Source organism: Podarcis liolepis (assembly GCF_965112155.1).
Source record: "Podarcis liolepis genome assembly, chromosome: 6".
Taxonomy (NCBI): domain Eukaryota; kingdom Metazoa; phylum Chordata; class Lepidosauria; order Squamata; family Lacertidae; genus Podarcis; species Podarcis liolepis.
This window is the reverse complement of record NC_139559.1, coordinates 50,958,915-50,974,967: the sequence shown is the minus strand read 5'-3', so window position 1 is coordinate 50,974,967 and position 16,053 is coordinate 50,958,915. Positions and strand designations below refer to the sequence as shown.

The following is a 16,053-nucleotide window of genomic DNA, read 5'->3' as shown; positions in this document are numbered from 1 at the left end:
AATACTGAGCCAGACTAGATAACTTGGCAGAAAAAAACAGGACTATGATACCCCTGCATGCATGATAGGTGCATTTTCTGGCTGGGCTGAATTATGTATTTCAATGTTTGTTTAATGATTACAGCTTCATGTTGAATGTTAGAATTCTACGTGTTTTATTTTTGCTGCGTTTTTATGTGAGAGGATGGGGCAGATAAGGGGGAGACAATTATTTCCTCTGTTCACAAATTGGAGGGATGTTTTTTGGCATGCTCATAATTCACAAAGAAGCTGGCAAAATGTCCTTCATGTTATTGTTCAACCCAAAGGCAATTTCAGAATGATTCAGAACATAAAAGTTAAAGGAGCACATTGATAAAAGAAAAGGGAATAAAAGTAAGCACGTTTCAGCCTTTCACTTCTGAGAAGAGTGGTAGCTGTGGGTATTTAAAATAACTGAACCTCCATGTGTCCACTCCTTTAAATAAACTGCAAATCACAACCTTAATCACTTTCTTTGCCAAGTAGTAGTTGGCGAAGTGAACGTGTGAGACCACTTCAAATATAGAGATCAGAACGCAACGTTGTGTAACTTGTTGAAGCTGCTGGAAATTGGGTACAGACCTTCATTCATTGGAATGCCAAACCCAAATTTAGCAAATTAACTGAATGAACTGGGCAAATTAGGCTTGTCTGTCATTTTGGGGAACATTCCATGGAAAAAACCAACAGGTCAGATATTGCAACCTAATTGCAAAATATGGCATAGGGGAACAAAGAAAGAGGAGACATTCAAATTGTGGGATATTGATTGGCATTGGTAAGGAGGAGGTGGCAGATTGAGGCTATGATTCAAGTGAAGCATCTGGGAGCTTTGAAGAAGCTACTGTACCTGGCCTCTTACCTACTTGCCAGTCCCAACCCACACACCCACATCACCATCATCATCCACATTGAAAATCGGGTTTTAATATGTGAGTCACCTTTTCCAGTTTGGGTCTCATCTGACTCACTGGTCATTAGATACAACTGAAACTGGGCTTTCGCCTATGATAAAAGGTATGAATCTATATCTTGGGAAACAGCATTTTGGAGGATATTTATTTTGAATTTTCCTAATCCATTGCTATGAATGGAAGACTTGCTTTGCTCTCTCTGATGGTGGAAATATTTACCTGCCAATTGATTACTCACTCTATTTTAGCTCTGCTAACTCAGAATTTTGTCTTGACATAATGTTTTCTATCTCTGAGTTGGTATTTGAACTCAGTTTCCATGCAATTATTGTGTGGTGTGCACCTCATTTTGTATTCTATTTCCCCCTTAAATAAACCTTTTTAGCATTTACTCGTTTGCCTAGTGCAGTTCAAAAACTCTTGCCAGCTAGTGAACTTTATTACCGCCTGTAGATTATTGCAAATTGCCCTTTTGCATATTTTGTTTGGCCCACAAGGCTTCCCAACAGTAGAATTTGGAGTACGTACTTTAATGTAGATAAGGAGAGGACAATGCGGGTGTTTGGTTTTTTTTGCTATTGGTGGCCACATGGTGATATTTCAAGAGCCACATGGTGGTATGAAGCCAGAAACTAGTAGTGATTGCAGGTAGGGGCACCCCTTAACATTCACTTCCTGCCACCCTTTGTCTCTCTCCTTGCTGCTTGTGTTCCTTGTCTGTCAGCTGCTCTTGCCAGAGGTTCAAACTGATTGCTTGAAAAGGGCTTTTAAAGTTAGGCTAAGGGCTGCATGTGATTCCAGGGCTGCAGGTCCCCCATCTCTCTCTCTCTCTCTCTCTCTCTCTCTCTCTGTGTGTGTGTGTGTGTGTGTGTGTGTTCGTGCTCCTTGGATGCCCATTACAAACTTATGTTTTTCCAATGAAACCTTTTCCTCTGGTGAGAATAGAACTTTCTAGAGTCAGGAAGACTTTCTTGTAAGGTTAAAATACAATTTTCTCCTGACCCTGTCTTCGTTGTTGGTCCCCCCCCCCCCCAAGACCTGAATGTGCATTGTATGACTTTCTAAACAGCCTCATTTTCTCCCTCCCTCTCTCTGTCTCTGAAGCTTGTGAATGCATCTGCTCCTCATCCAAGGATTGTTGTGTTTTATTAATGCTGTTATTATTCCATTACTGTCATTGTGCTCTTTTATAGCGAATGGCCTAATTTAGTTGAAATGTGCAGATGTTGAGAGTTTAAGTGAAATCTTCATCACTGTGCAAGTGGAGAACACACAGCAATTGCTCTATAAACACTGCCGGCATTTGATTCAGATAAAGTATCCAGGCAGAAGCTAGATGGTAACACAAGGTGGGGCAATTGAGATTTTAAACCTGCAGGGCTTAGGTTTGAGTGCACATACATATTGTGTGCAATAAAGATGCAATTGTTACCTATTTGTAGTGTGGGATCCAGACTTCCCTCACTCTTTTCAGTATTAGAATTTCATTTTTGTACACAGGAAAATAAGGCTCCCACTACTCTTAAACTAAAGCAAATCTTTCTATTGCAATTCCTGTATCAAATGTGATCATACAAGTGTTCTCAGCACCTATTGAATATTGCTTAAGATTTGATTGGTTTTTAAAATAATTTTTCTTGAAGTAAGTCAAACAAAGAAATGGAATAAAAATAATAGAAGTACAAATTCAAAAAACCAGCACACTATATCTGGAATACTTAAGACCATTAGGAAAGCCAGATTTCATGTTGTACTGTTGGGAGGGAGTCCTGTACGTCTGTATTTGTCATTCTCATACACACACACACACACACACACACACACATATATATGATAAAATCCCACTAAACAGCATAGAATTTTTTAGCGACACTTTAGCCTTTAGCCTTTAGCGACACTTAATTCATGCATTCTTTTTTCAGCTAGTGCTAAAATCCACATATTTTTATACCACAGCAAGAGTTGCAAGTCCCTTAAGGTTTTCCATTTTGAGGCAGTTGACATTCTGGCAGCCACCAGTATCCATGTCAATAGGTCAGTTCTGCCATGCCATTTGGTGAACTTGGTTCTTCTTCCATACCGTGTGACTATTGCGTGAGGGTGCTTGTCTAGCTGAAAAATAAAAGAGACAAAAGTCCAGCAAGGTTCCTCACTCCACTTTGCTCATCTCCCTACATTATTATTTCCCCCCTTTTTATTACTTACGAGGCTTGTTCTCCCCCTCTCCTCTGCTGGAGTGCTGTTCTATCAGATTATGTATTTTTGCTACCCCAGCAAGGCTGCTTCTTTAGCAGAGCTGTGATAGAGAGAGTTGAAAACCTGCTTTGGATTGTTTAAAAGATCCAAGCTGCCCTATATAATGCAAAGGTGTTGGCAACTGACGTTTTAGATTAGGCAACACTATAAAAGTGCTGTGTACACTAATGATATTATATAAATTATAGAAATAGAATGTGGTTCATTTGTCTAAAGATATTTAAGAAGGACTAAAGCCAAGCAGACTTACTCGGTTGGACTGATGCATTTATCCTAGTAATATGACATTGACTTTGGCCAGTACTAGGGGCTATACAAGACATGTATTCTGGTCTTAATATAAATTTCCAATTATTAGAGACACCCTTCATTAAGAAGCCACCACTGACAAGGACAGAAGCATCTCCTTTGCTAGCTCCTAGATATAAGTTGATGAACTCCTTTCCTCTCACTTTGGGAATGAGACATTAGAGATGAAATGGTGAGGGTGGTTTTGGAATTTCCACACGATGATATATAGGGCACTGTGAGGAGTTGGGCTCTTTTTTATCCCAGCTTTATTCAGAAGCTTCATGGCTTGCAGCCTTACAATGGCAACACAAGAGTAACTAACAGCTCTTGCTTGCTGTCCTCTGAGGATTGACCGGGTGGCAGAATTTTTCTTGAGGTCTGTTTTATCACTTATGAGAAGTGAGTTAACCTCCCTTTGATCTCAGTTCACAACAAACCCTTTAACAAAGTTCTGCATGTGCGAGGAAATCAATACTCAAGGCATTGAATTTAACACCGAGCTTCAGCTCAAGCGGAACATGAATGCACACACACAGACACTGGCTCGCTCTAGTTACAGGGAGCAGATTGGCCGCAGGCCCATTTGCCCGCTTCCCTAGGCTGCAGGGAAGACGTCCGTAGCTTGTTACCAGCTGTGCTGGATTCTGTTTGGAACTTGGCATGACAAGGCCATGCCATTGGTCTCCTCTCACTCCTGTTTCCTCTTAATGCCTTCCGCTAATGCACCTTTGCTCTCTCTGTTCACACTTGTGAATTGGAGGCTCTCCAAGTGCTCTGAAACCTTACATATTGTTGCATCTTTAAGCTAGTTTCTCAGTCTTTCATGCTACATTGTCTCTGCAAGCACATAATGAGCATCTGCCTACCACAACAGTGGCTCCTTATTTTTAGCACCTTTTGTCATTGTCACATGCCACTCTCTAATTGTTTTCCTGGTCCTGCTTAGTGTTGTACGACACCTTTGATTCTGTCTTGATTCAGTTTTATATTCTTATGTTTCATTGTTTGAAGTTTGCTTTTTATTGGATGTTCTATACTCGCATCAAATATTGAATTCCCAAATTCTTGGAAATAGCTTCCTGCTGCTCAGATCTTGGAAACATTTACCAGAGGCCAACACCAACTAAAAGGAAAAAGGTAGAGGCTGCTGGTCAACCTTCCTGCTTAGAGCTTCCTTGCCATCCCTTGAACCTTCTTGCTAGCTCTTTTGTGTTCCTTAGTCTTACTCTACCTTGCTTTTGCCTGATTGATGTGCCTGTTCCCTGTCAGGTTATCCTAGACTCTCTCCTGGACTTGCTATGGTGAAAGGATCCACCCCCCCTTCTTTCTCTCTCCCTCTCCTGCTCTCTCTCTCTCTCTGTTTAAATAGCTGCTTTTCTTAACTGGCAAAGGTGTGTGTCTCTTGGCCTTTGGTATCCATACCAGACTAGAAAAAATATGAAGTCTCTCAAGTTTATATTCTGCTTCCTTAATTAGCAACATTTCAATTTCCTCTGTGCATTGTAAGTTTCTTGCTCCATGCTTGCAGCATGTTATCATCTCTTGACCTCACCTATTGTCAGGATCCCACTCCACCCAGATCTCAGAAAGACCTCCTCTGAGGAAGAGGTATAGGACCCTGCGGAGAACCCCAATACAACTGAGGCTCTGGAGGAACCCACAAAAGTCCCAAAGCAGCCGAAAGTGCCTCAGCTCATGGTTGTTTTGTCAGACCACAGCCCAGTCTAGCCTTGATCCTGATTCTTCCCCCTTGTCACCCAGCCCTTAAAAATAAAGGTGGCATGAACCCAATAGGAATCCTAGAGTTGGTATATGTGTGTCTGGCTTCCTGAAGGCTTCATCACCAGTGAACTCATTTGAGTGCAAGATTGTATGTGGGAGAAGGAAGAAGACTCGACTATGAATCATAACCCAGAAGGTGACCAGTTAAAGGAGGAGTTGGTAGTGAGAATGTAAGCCTTGTGGTCTTCTCTGGACCTTTGCTGGGTTAACCTGGGGGCGCAGGTTACAGCAACAGCCAAGGTGACATTTTTCCACCTTCACCGCATCAAGCAGTTGGTCCCTTACCTTTCCCGCCCTGACCTGGCCACAGTGATCCATGTGACAGTCACATCCAGGCTTGACTACTGTAATTCACTCTACGCGGGCCTTGAAGCTGTCCCAGAAACTCCAGCGGGTGCAGAATGCTGCAGCGAGGCTCCTCACGGGGTCTCTGCCATGGGAGCATATTCACCCAGTGCTTTTCTAGCTGCACTGGCTCCCAGTGGAGTACAGGGTCAGGTTTAAGGTGCTGGTTTTGACCTTTAAAGCCCTTCACAGCCTAGGACCATTGTACCTATAGGACCGCCTCTTCTGATATGCCCCACAGAGGACCTTATGGACCACAGAGGTCCATAAATAGCAACACCCTAGAGGTCCGGGCCCTAAGGAACTCAGATTAGCCTCAACCAGAGCCAGGGCCTTTTCAACACTGGCCTGGTGGAACGCTCTGTCTCATGAGACCAGGGCCCTGCAGGATCTGATTTCTTTCCGCAGGCCTGTAAGACAGAGTTGTTCCACCTGGCCTTTGGCTTGGAATCAGTTTGATTCTGTCCCCCTCTTTCTTTTTTCTTTTTTCCTTTCTCCTTCTGTGTTGGACTTCCCTGGCTTTTTTCTGGCCCATGTAGGACCAGTCTGGATAGTTAGCTTTGGTGAAGACTTCACGTTTTCATCTCTAAAAGAGTTTTTGATTGAGTTTCCACTGAAATGAGGCTGCATTTTAATGTTTTAATGTTGTATTTTAATCTTGTTTTTAAGCTGTATTTCAATCAATTGTTTTTTTATTTGGTGTTAGCCTCCCTGAGCCCAGTCTTGGCTGGGGAGGGCAGGGTATAAATAATAATAATAATAATAATAATAATAATAATAATAATAATAATTATTATTATTATTATTATCAACTGCTCCCCATTGAGTGTTCAGCTTCCTTGCTCATCTTTTGCTCCAGCTCTGATTCAATCTCTAGCTTCCTCATGTAGTACTGCTCATGGACACGTATCCAAATTTTGGCTTGAATCAACAATTGCAGAAAAGCACATAGCAAGGTAGCCCAGTGTAAATGTCACCGGCACAGGTTGCATGTGCTCTTCAGGCTACTTCAGTTTCTATCTGTTTCATGTGACATCAGTTCAGGTGCTCTGCAAACTAGATAGGAAATGACATGAAACACTGCTCTGATTATCCATATTGAACTTGGTTCTTTGCCCTTGTTTCCCCTCCCTCTATTTTCTGCCCTTTCCTTCTTTCATGAATATGTTGCTGCTAGCTCTGAAAGGCTCTTAATGAATATTCCAGAATTTCCAGCTAATTTTGACAGACCATATGTCTGATTTAGTCTCTGGCCTGCAGAGAAAAACAACCCAAGCTCTCAGGACCAATCTCTTGATATCTTGCAAGGCTACTTCAATGGGTCCTCCTGGTACCTAGATGCCTATTTCATTCTGTTTTGTTGGTGCAGACAGCAGGATGCAATGGACTCCTGACCCCAAAAGAGCACAAGCCTCATGCTCAAAGTGACCACGTATTAATTGTCATATTTGTGCTAATGGCTTGTTGTAATGAGTGACACTTGTTTGTGGCCAGTCTATAAAACACACACACACAAAAACCTATTACCCAGTTTTTCATGATTCTACTGTAAACTGTTAATCATTGATTTTGCCCTCTCTCTGAATAATTTTGCATTGGCCTCAAATCTTAGCCAATGTGGTGTTTTTCTGTTGAAAGTAGTCCCACTAGTTCACTGGGGGAACTCCACTGCAGGGATCAGCAGTGTGGTACTCTCCCAATGATGTTAGATTCCAGCTCCTATCAGTTCCAGTATGGCTAATGGTCATGGGTTATGGGAGTGATGGTACAAAAACACCTGGAGGGTACCACAGTGGGGCCACTGAACCATTGTTGTGTAGTCGTTAGAGTGTTGAACTAGAATCTGGGAGATCAGGGCTTGAATCCCCACTCAACCATGATGCTCACTGGGTGATTTTAGGCCATTCATTGCTTATCAGCCTAACCTACTTCATGGGGTTGTTGTGGGGTTTACATGAGGAGGAGGAGAACCATGTGTGCCACCTTGAGCTCCTTGGAGAAAAAGGTGAGATACAAAAGCAATCAATAAATCATAAATAAAACTCACCATATGTTTCTTCCCTTCCTAGTTGTTAACCTGTGGCTGATACAGGAAAAGTAATTTGTTTCTAATCCACGATTACCTAACATCCTTTTCTTGGGTGGAAAAATGTGACAAAAGCTTTTTGAAAGCGCCACATTATTATCTGGATCACCTATTTGTTGCCATCCTCAATGCACTGTAATAGATTGGTGAGGCATGACTTCCTGGCATAGCAATTGTGCTGCCTCTCAGCATGTTTTGTCTCTGTTACTAATAATCACAGTCTTTGTGATCATTTCTACCATTTTTTGTTTGATGCTCAATCCTGTTGCACTGCCTTCTCATTTTTCAGGGTTGCCTGAAGAGCCATTTGAGGATTTATTTGTTCGCTTTAAATTTGGGATTTCAGTTCCTGACTCTTTAGCATGGGTGCTACATCTAATTAATAATCTAATGGATATTTGTGGGTTGGGTGAGGCTGATCAGTATGAAAAATGCCCTGAAGGTAACAGTGTGCAATGGGAGTAATGCAGCTGATGTCCCTTGGTGTGTTCAAACAGAGACTTAGCTAGCCTCAGATGTTAGCTTTTTCTACCAGAGCATATGCTATATAATGTATAAATGGCAGTCTTACATTTCTGACTTCCCAATATGTAAATCACATGCTTGTAGACCAGGGATGGGGAACTTACGGCCCTCCAGATGTAGTTTGATTCAAACTCCTGTCATCTCTATCTAGCAGAGCCAATTCAGGAATGGTAAGAGTTGTAGTATAGTAGCCTATGGGGGAGGCACAAATTTCCTATTCCTAATGTGGATAAGAAAGAAATATTTTTTTGACCTGATTGTTGATGCATTTACTTATTTTCTTAAGTTTATATCCCACCTTTCTTCCATCATGGAACCCAAAAAAGGATACATGTGGTTCTCAGGTGATCTTCTGTCCAGGGTGCAAGACACAGACTGACTTAGCTTCATCAAGGTGGTGGCCCCATGTGCCTTCAAGTACGGTAATACCTTGGGAACATCCCTTTACTTGTGTGGAGAGAGAGCAATGTATACAGTGGGACTTAGTGTTCTGTAACTGTGGTATCTTAGGCATACCAGTTAGAAAAGATGGTCCCAGGAATACCTTCAACCTTAGAATCTGAAACTGGGGTGGCCAACTTCTGGGGGCTGAACCCTCCACAACAAAGTTGCTTGGAGAACCAGCCTTTCCCACTTCTGTAACAGAATTGCTAGATTTAGTGTACAGTGGAGAGATGATCCAAGAGCAAAGGAACTTTGATTCCTATTCTAACTTCCATACAGGCAGAGGTGCCTCTATTCTTCCCTTTCCTGTGAGCCTTGCTATTAATAGGGCTCTTGGAGTAGTGACCACATATGATGGAAGAAGCAACAAAGCCGCTTTTCCTTTTGGATTTCCCTCTTTCGCACTCCAGGCCTAGTAGAGCAGTCAAGAACCAGTATGGTAATGGGTTGGAGGAGCCTGTCAACATCATGCCTATGGCCATCAATTGGCTGTGTCCCTGCATTAGGCGATGGACTCTTGTTTGGATTCACTATGATGTATTTGTGCTGGGTCTCATTGGTCTTCCATAGCTTTAGTTTAATTTTAATGTCCTTGACAACGAGAGAACTGTTATTCTATGAATTCTAACATTTAACTAGCGGTCATGGACAAATGATCACCAAATTGCTTGAGGCACTAGTGATTTCCCGGTTAATTGTTTTTACGATGGTGGAAGTTTACCTGTTGAATTTGCAGTAAGTTATTCTCTACCGTGGGCTCTTGTATCCAGTACTTAAGGCTGATATTCTGCCTAGCCACCCACAATCTGAATATCCTTTATTCTTCCCATAACCCCAAAGATACAGTGCTATCCTTCTCTAAGCTTCTTCCTGAACTACATGGAATGCTTTTTCATGAATAAACAATTCTGGGATGTTTTTGGTAAATCTACTTATGTGTGCCCTGATGACACATGCAAATGTGCAGTAGTATTATTAGCAGGCAGTATGCACTGGTCTTTACAAACCAGATTCTTGTAAAGAAACACCACATTGTATGTTAGCATCTGAGCAAGACACCTGTGAGATCGCCCCAGACTCCCTCCTCCTTGGAGTAAATAATGGGGCTTTTTATTTAGCTATTAATTCCTGGTGGCACATATCTCACTGGCTGTCTGTTTAACTACCTTTATCTCTCCCTCCTCCTCGCTGTGTATGTGATATAGTTATAGATAAACAGATAGCCCCGTAGTAAATAACAGTTTTTTAAGAGACCTGAGGTATTGGTAACACAGTGACGCAGCTTTTGATTTGTCTTTCCACCGTGTGTATGTGTGCGTTCCCCCTTCTTCTTAAGGAAATGCTTTTAAATAAGGGATACTTCATCTATTAAAAAAATACACTTGTAGCAGCTGCTAAGCCCATCCATAAGCCTGCTTTGCGTTGTATTTGTGATGGGACTGACAGCGCATGGAGCAGCCTGATTATACCCAATTCCATTTTAGCAAGCCTGGCAATGTAATTTCACAGGGCGATCCGTGTTTGAATGTAATAGCAGCCTGTGCTAAGGTGTCAGAATATTAAAGGCGCTAATGGAAAAGCTCCCTGATACACAGGGGGGAGAGCATTACAGGAGACGTCGCAGATGGCTGGGCACTAAACTAATGGGGCAGGATCCAAGGAGGGTGGCGGAGGCAGGGGGGGGGAAATGAGAGATGGGAGTGCTTACGGGAATGTGGGCACCTGCTTCCCTCTTGCATGGAAATTAGAAAGTGTGTGTGTGTACGTATTTGCCTCTGCGTGTGTGGTATAAAATAGAACTTGGCTTGAGAGCTCAGTGTTTTAAATGGTGAACCCCGTCTTAACACAGATTAAGTGAAAATGTGTGCATGCTGAGGGAAGGGAAGTATCAGGTTTAAACTGTGAAGGGGACAAAGAATATTGTGGCACCTTTAAGGAGTAACAGATTTTGGGGACCAGACTTCCCTTCATGCATGTAATGAAAGAGATCAATCTCCGGCTGACCAGTTTCCTTCTTGGGAAACAAAACCAGAGGCAGGCCTGGAAAACGTAAGGGAATTACAATGCTGCTGCTCCACAGTGAGAAAATTGTACCTGCCTCACTCCTCTGCTGCTCCTAAGAGCTAAGCCATAGTTTGGCTTAGCATTGCGCCTGAACCCCAGGTTGTGGTTTGTCTCATTCCAAATGAACTGCGTACCGTAAGCCAGGAACAAACCTTGGCTACAGCTCATTGTTTATTTGGAGCAAGACATACCATGAACCCAGTCTTGGACATAGCGTTAACCCAAAGTAGTGTGGTGACATTTAAGCCATAGTTTGACTTAAATACATGCAAAAGTGGCTTAAGAGGCTTGTGACACCTTTAAGACTAATGGATTGTGGTGTAAGCTTTCATGAACTTGAGTTTATTCTATTTTACAGACTATGACTGCAGCAACAGTGGAATGAAAGCAATTGGCATGGAAGCATTCTTGTTTAGTGACTGTTGACAGCATGGGCTTGGTTTCTCAGGTCTCTGGCCTTTGTTTCTTTCATGTGTTTTTTATATGAAGCAGCACCCACTAGTATCAAATAATCTTTCTTAGTCTATATTATGAGGTGTGTGTGCTCGTGCATGTGCCATTGTGCCCCCTCACCTCTCTGTTAATTATAATTTGTGCTCAATGTTAGGAATTACGTTTAGTTTATAATCCTGGACATACTACAGATTCCAGGTTCCTGGATTTTTCTACTAAGTATAAAACTTTATAACACAAACATATTGAATATTAAATATGTGTGCATATGTAAATGAGGTACAACTTGCTGTACTTAGGGCTAGCCAGGGTATTCCCCCCCCCCCCCACAATTATAACCTGCCTATTTTTCATCAAGAAACTCAAGGAAACTAACATGGTTTCCAAATGGTCAGCTATGTAGGCAAGGTTTCCTTAGCTTCACCACATTGGTGGCCTTATGTGCCTTCTGACCATCCCTTGGGTGCACAACAGTAGCTGAGGCATGGATGCTGAAGTACCAAAATCAAAGGCTAGCACATAATATTGCAGTCTTAACAACACAAGCATTGGATTCTTCTTTTGAACCAAGGTGAATTGCAGCCAGAATGAGGTGCTGTTTTAGGTGATACGTCTACTGATATTCATTTGCCTTGCTAAATCATAGTTAAAACTTTGGTGTTGAATTGATAGCCCTGCACTACTGGTGGTATTTTAGTGGCATTTGGTCCTGTGCCAGAGTGCATGCTCAGTTTAAAACAATTCTACACTTTACACAGAATGAGATAGTAGAGTCTGGAATTCCACCAGGCTACAGATAGGGGAACACTTTTTAATGCTTTCCCATGTAAAAACCTCCCTGCCTGTAGTAACCGAGCGCATCAGGATTTGGGCTATACTGAACCTTTCTCCCTATACTGTAGTTCCAGTTTTTTGGCTGATGTACACTCTGAAAGTGCACACTTGCCATCTATTCAGTGCCAGGTTAAAGAAGATGATGATGTGAAGAGAGAATTTGACATGTATGTCTCCAAACATATACCCACAGAAGCACATTGGCCAGAAGGTATCCTACCCAGGCCGAGAAAGCTGACACCAATTTTTCTTTTTCAGATTACAGTTTTTTTTCCATTATTTGAAATTCTTTGGCAACTAGAGATCTTGTGCAGGGGAGGGGGAGGGTATAAAAGAAAATAGAAGAAAATGCGTGTAGCCACATGGATTAATAGGGAGGGACAGGCAAGTGTGCCCAGATTCTGTTGTGCTTTAAGAACTCTTAACAAAAAGTGGTGATGTGTTATAACATGTTTCTCTGCCGTTATAAATGATTTTAAATTTGTGTTTACAATGATTATGATGATGAAGAAGAAAGCAGGTGTTGTTCTGATGTAGACAAAAGCACAATACAGTGGTACCTCGGGTTAAGAACTTAATTCGTTCTGGAGGTCTGTTCTTACCCTGAAACTGTTCTTAACCTGAGGTACCACTTTAGGTAATGGGGCCTGCCGTTCCCGCTGCGCCGTCGCCACACAATTTCTGTTCTCATCCTGAAGCAAAGTTCTTAACCCGAGGTACTATTTCTGGGTTAGTAGAGTCTGTAACCCCGAGGTACCACTGTATTTTGTTGTAGAAAGCTAGATTCTGCAAATAACAATTAAATTGCAATGTAACCAGTGTTCTAGCTCGCTAACCAGACTCACATATTTTGTAGTTCCCTGAACCAGTTCTTAGACTCAGTGCATTAGTCCAGATTGTCGGCTAACTCTTAATAAGGAATGATTCAAATTCAATGAACTGTTGAGAACCCATAGACCTAGAGAGAATTCTCTTTGGAGTGTGTTTTGATCCGATGTATCGTCATGGTAGTGCCTAAATTACTTGACAGGGTGTCCCTTTTTAAGCAGCCCATCTTGTGAATGTAATTCGTAACTCAGGCTAATGCACTTTTAGAATATTCCATGGAGCCTATTTACACCCTCAGGCCGACAGGGTTCTTAATATTTTAATGTAGCACTTTAATTGTAGGCTGTTAAAAGTATATGCTGTTCTGAGATACTGCAATTGTTTACTTTAATAGCACATATGGTAATTGAATTAATGACATATACATTAAAATTGGCATTTTCCAGGTAGGCACTTTTTATTTTTATTTTTAAAACAGATGAAAGACAATGCTGAACATTATTTTGGTTAAATCCCAAACAGCATATTGTTGTTGGTCTTTTTCAAAAATGGGTAAGTCTTAGCCTTGGAGTCAATCCCCTACCTCCCCCTATGAAGAAAAGTTTTAAAACATACCTCCAGAACTCAGGAGAGAGATAAAGACTTTTTAAGCATTTTAGAATCTTAATTAATCCATTAGCCTCTTTATGCATGGTTAGTGGGTTGAAGGAATGACTCATAATTTTTAAGTACTTGATACTAGGAATGCTACAGGGGGATATTGAGGGGTGACCAAGTCAGCCTGCGGTGAGTTGTCATTTTCTATATAGTACCCTTTCCCAGCCTTTCATATGAAATAGATGCTGCCGATGATTCCATTTCTTTCTGGTGTGGCTGTATTCAGTGGTGGAGGAACCCTCTCTGGCACCTGGGGCGGGATGCCGAGGGTCACGCGCGGCATCCCATGCTGACTGTGCGTGCCCTTGGCCGCTCTACAGCTGGGGGGAACTAGGGGCCATCTTGTCCCGTCCCCCCAGAGTGGCACCCTGAGCAGACCGCCCCCTCCACCCTCCCCACTTCATACGCCCCTGGCTGTGTTAGTCTAACAGGTTGGGTCAATATGTTTTAGAGAATTTTTTTTTTTACCCCAATACTCTGGGACAGGTATGCCCAGTGACAGAGGATGCTGCATCCACCAATGCAGCAAGACATGTAAATTCAGGATGCATGGGGTGGTTCTCCATCTCTTTCTACACCTTTTGTCCCACCTCACCCCAGTATCCATCTTTTTAAAGCAGGGTTATGCTGTGGAGGTAACACTCTGAGATCTCTGCCTTCCAGCTGTAAAACTGCAGGTTATATGATTGGAAGAGGAACAACGACAGTCCCAAATACAACTGCAGAGCACAGGTTACATAGACTTGTGCTGTGGAAGCTGGCCGTGGGAAGTTCTTTGTCTTTCTCTTGGCTCTTTGAGCCTAGAAGGTAGAAGGAGAGAGGCATGTTTGTATCTATTAATTTATTTTAAAGCATTAATATACTGCTTAATATTTTAAAAAATCTCTAAATTCTGAATGGTGCATTTCCATCGTGCAGCCCCATGCTCTTTAGTGGCTATATATGTGGTTCCATTCATGCACCTTTGGGAAGTCACCTGTTCATGTTGAGGCCTCCCCGCCCCCATCAGAGCAACCAAGTGATTCCACCCCTCCCCCAATAATCACCATCAGTTTATTTATATACCATGTTTTTGCAGATGTTTCTGCTGAAAGTGGTTCACTGAAAATAGACAGTCTAAATAATAATAATAATAATAATAATAATAATAATAATAATAACAATAATAATAATAATAATAATAATAATAATAATAATAATAATAATATCTTTATTGTCATTGCCCCCTCTCGGGGACAACGAAATTACTTGGCTGCTCCATCCACCCAGGTAGGGCACTCCACACAAAATCAAAACAACTATAAAAACACTAATTAAAACAATACAGTATAATACAGCAAGGAAGATTAGATGACTTTCAAAGTCCAGGCTTCCCAAATACAGTAGTACAATAACCATAATACCTATTTAAAGATATAGCACTACATCCTAACACTAACAATTCAACAATTAACAATTAATTTAAAAGATATCAAAAGAAAATTAAGAGAACATAATATTTACCAATAAGAATGGGTAAATTCGGCATGTTATGGCATGGCATGGCATGGCAAGTGGAAACAGCCATCCTCTGATGGGAAACACAGTCTCTCTCTTTTATCAGAGTTCGCCTGACAACAAAATTAATTCAATTACCGTATTTTTCTGTGTATAAGACTAGGTTTTTCCCCTAAAAAATAATGTCAAAAAATTGGGGGCATCTTATACATGGATACATCCCCCCCCCATTTTCTTAAACCGGAGTCCCCAAAATAGTGGGTGTCTTATACATGGTGGCGTCTTATAGACAGGAAAATACGGCAATTAACACAGTACAGGTGGGAGGGTGGATTAACCCCTTCTCCCCCATGCTGCTTTCTTGATATAAATTCTCCCAATTGATATATGTGCCCTGTGGGGGAATTGGTACAGGCTCCTATGTGTTTCCACTTGGGCAAATGGCAGCTTCAGGGGGATTTAGAATGGTGTGAGGGAAGTTTAACATTCCCTCAAGGGCTGTGGCCCCAATCCCCTCCCCATGGATGCTTTTTAGGCTTACAAAACAAAGCATGGGAGGGTACAGTCATGGAACTCCCACCATCTTGTCTAGTTTTGCCGTAGAAGAAAAGGCTCTGATATCTATTGACAGCTGGTATCTTTCCCCACCTGAGGAAGACCCAGCCATCGTTTTGTCTCTTTACAGTAGCTGCTTTAGGGATTCTAGCTGGCCTGTGTTCTTGTTTTTGCCCACTACCACCTCCTCTGTCTGTTCCCCAGAACCTTCCACTTCTGCTGGGTCATGCTCTGAATCTGGCAGGTCTAATTCTGCTCAAATTCTGTCCCTTGAATCAGCAGGCATTTCCACCCAAAGGTATTCCTGCTGTTCTGTGTCTGTACCACTCTGAGTGCTTTGCATGCGTGCCCCATGCCTGCTTAGCATGAAGTGCACATTGGAAGGAAAGTAATTAAACATTAACTGTTCTAATAGTGTTTTGCTGTGGGTTTCTGTGTGTGTTTGGGGAGTTTCTGGGATGTTTCCAGGTACTTTCTTACCTAGGCATTTGAAAATAGCAG

The 16,053-nt window shown here is 42.0% G+C and overlaps 1 protein-coding gene and 1 long non-coding RNA gene across 7 annotated transcripts in view; both read left to right on the top strand.

The window, feature by feature from the left end:
* The window catches only part of ERI3 (ERI1 exoribonuclease family member 3), a 204,508-nt gene that overhangs the window by 107,449 nt on the left and 81,006 nt on the right, over positions 1 to 16,053 (top strand). The window lies entirely within an intron of this gene.
* LOC310709745 overlaps positions 1 to 16,053 on the top strand; it is a 30,436-nt gene that overhangs the window by 2,685 nt on the left and 11,698 nt on the right. The window lies entirely within an intron of this gene.